General features: G+C 36.0%; 1 non-coding gene across 1 annotated transcript; it reads right to left on the bottom strand.

Annotated features, from left to right (window-relative positions):
* Positions 1-1,387: 1,387 nt before the first annotated feature.
* Positions 1,388-1,495, bottom strand: LOC112768035 (small nucleolar RNA R71). Its single transcript, XR_003185475.1, has one exon. It is a non-coding gene; the product is annotated as a small nucleolar RNA R71 (small nucleolar RNA).
* Between the last annotated feature and the right edge of the window lie 1,300 nt (positions 1,496-2,795).

Consider the following 2,795-nt stretch of genomic DNA (forward strand, 5'->3'; position numbering starts at 1 on the left):
GTTGTTTCTTATGAGTCAAATCAAATTTTTAATTTGAAAATCTTATCTTTTTCAAAATCTTTTTCAAAAATCAAATCTTTTTCAAAATTCTTAGTTATTTTTGAAAATTCCAAAAATATTTTTCAAAAATCTTTTTCTTATTTTTATATCAAATTTTCGAAAATAACATAATCAATTAATGTTTTGATTCAAAAATTTGAAGTTTGTTACTTGCTTGTTAAGAAAGATTCAAACTTTAAGTTCTAGAATCATATCTTGTGATTTCTTATGAATCAAGTCATTAATTGAGATTTTAAAAATCAAATCTTTTTCAAAACTAATTTCTAAAATATCTTCTTATCTTACCTTTTTCAAAAAGTTGGTTTCAAAATATCTTTTCTAACCTCCTAACTTCTTATCTTTTCAAAATTTGTTTCAACTAACTAACTAACTTTTTGTTTGTTTCTTAACTTTTTCAAAACTACCTAACTAACTCTCTCTCTCTAATTTTCGAAAATATCTTCCCTCTTTTTCAAAAATTTCTTTTTAATTAACTAATTATTCTTATTTTTATTTTTGATTTTAAAAATTTTCGAAAAATACTAACATTTTTCAAAAAACCATTTTCGAAAATCACTAACCCTTTTTCAAAAATTATTTTCGAAAATTCTCCCTCTCCCATCTTATTCTATTTATTTATTCATCTACTAACATCTCATCTCACATCTTTACCCTCCTCACAGTTGTGTTTCTTCCATTACATTACATTCTTTATCTCCCTCTTTTCTTCCACTCACACAGGGATCCCTATACTGTGGTATAAAGGATCTCTATTATTATTATTATTATTTTTCTGTTCCCTCTTCTCTGTCATATGAGCAGGAGCAAGGATAAGAACATTCTTGTGGAAGCAGATCCAGAACCTGAAAGGACTCTGAAAAGGAAACTAAGAGAAGCTAAAATACAACAATCCAGAGATAACCTTTCAGAAATTTTCGAACAGGAAGAGGAGATGGCAGCCAAAAATAATAATAATGTAAGGAAGATACTTGGTGACTTTACTGCACCTAATTCCAATTTACATGGAAGAAGCATCTCCATTCCTGCCATTGGAGCAAACAACTTTGAGCTGAAACCTCAATTAGTTTCTCTGATGCAGCAGAACTGCAAGTTTCATGGACTTCCATCTGAAGATCCTTTTCAGTTCTTAACTGAATTCTTGCAGATATGTGATACTGTTAAGACTAATGGAGTAGATCCTGAAGTCTACAGGCTCATGCTTTTCCCTTTTGCTGTAAGAGACAGAGCTAGATTATGGTTGGATTCTCAACCCAAAGACAGCCTGAACTCTTGGGATAAGCTGGTCACGGCTTTCTTAGCCAAGTACTTTCCTCCTCAAAAGCTGAGCAAGCTTAGAGCTGATGTTCAAACCTTCAGACAGAAAGAAGGTGAATCCCTCTATGAAGCTTGGGAAAGATACAAACAGTTGACCAAAAAGTATCCTTCTAACATGCTTTCAGAATGGACCATCCTGGATATATTCTATGATGGTTTATCTGAGCTATCAAAAATGTCACTGGACACTTCTGCAGGTGGATCCATTCACCTAAAGAAAATGCCTGCAGAAGCTCAAGAACTCATTGACATGGTTGCTCATAACCAGTTCATGTACACTTTTGAAAGGAATCCTGTGAGTAATGGGACGCCTATGAAGAAGGGAGTTCTTGAAGTTGATACTCTGAATGCCATATTGGCTCAGAATAAAATATTGACTCAGCATGTCAATATGATCTCTCAGAGTCTGCATGGAATGCAAGCTGCATCCAACAGTACTCAAGAGGCTTCTTATGCAAAAGAAGCTTATGATCCTGGGAACCCTGCAATAGCAGAGGTAAATTACTTAGGTGAACCTTATGGAAACACCTATAACTCATCATGGAGAAATTACCCCAATTTCTCATGGAAGGATCAAAAGTCTCAACAAGGCTTTAATAATGGTGGAAGAAACAGGTTTAACAATAATAAAACTTTTCCATCATCCACTCAACAACAGACAGAGAACTCTGAACAAAATGCTTCTAATTTAGCAAATCTAGTCTCTGATCTATCTAAGGCCACTGTGAGTTTCATGAATGAAACCAGGTCTTCCATTAGAAATTTGGAAGCACAAGTGGGCCAGCTGAGTAAAAGGATCACTGAAATCCCTCCAAGTACTCTCCCAAGCAATACAGAAGAGAATCCAAAAGGAGAGTGCAAGGCCATTGACATAAGCACCATGGCCGAACCCAAAGAGGGAGAGGAAGACGCAAATCCCAAGGAGGAAGACCTCCTGGGACGTCCAGTGATCAATAAGGAGCTTCCCTCTGAGGAACCAAAGGAATCTGAGACTCATCTAGAGACCATAGAGATTCCATTGAACCTCCTTATGCCCTTCATGAGCTCTGATGAGTATTCCTCTTCTGAAGAGAATGAGGATGTTACTGAAGAGCAAACTGCCAAGTTTCTTGGTGCAATCATGAAGCTAAATGCCAAATTATTTGGCATTGATACTTGGGAAGTTGAACCTCCCTTGTTCATCAATGAACTAAGTGATCTGGATCAACTGACATTGCCTCAGAAGAGACAGGATCCTGGGAAGTTCATAATACCTTGTACCATAGGCACCATGATCTTTAAGGCTCTGTGTGACCTTGGTTCAGGAATAAATCTCATGCCCCTCTCTGTAATAGAGAAACTGGGAATCTATGGGGTGTAAGCTGCTAAAATCTCATTAGAGATGGCAGACAATTCAAGAAAACAGGCATATGGACAAGTAG

This window comes from Arachis hypogaea, chromosome 17 (assembly GCF_003086295.3).
Source record: "Arachis hypogaea cultivar Tifrunner chromosome 17, arahy.Tifrunner.gnm2.J5K5, whole genome shotgun sequence".
NCBI lineage: Eukaryota > Viridiplantae > Streptophyta > Magnoliopsida > Fabales > Fabaceae > Arachis > Arachis hypogaea.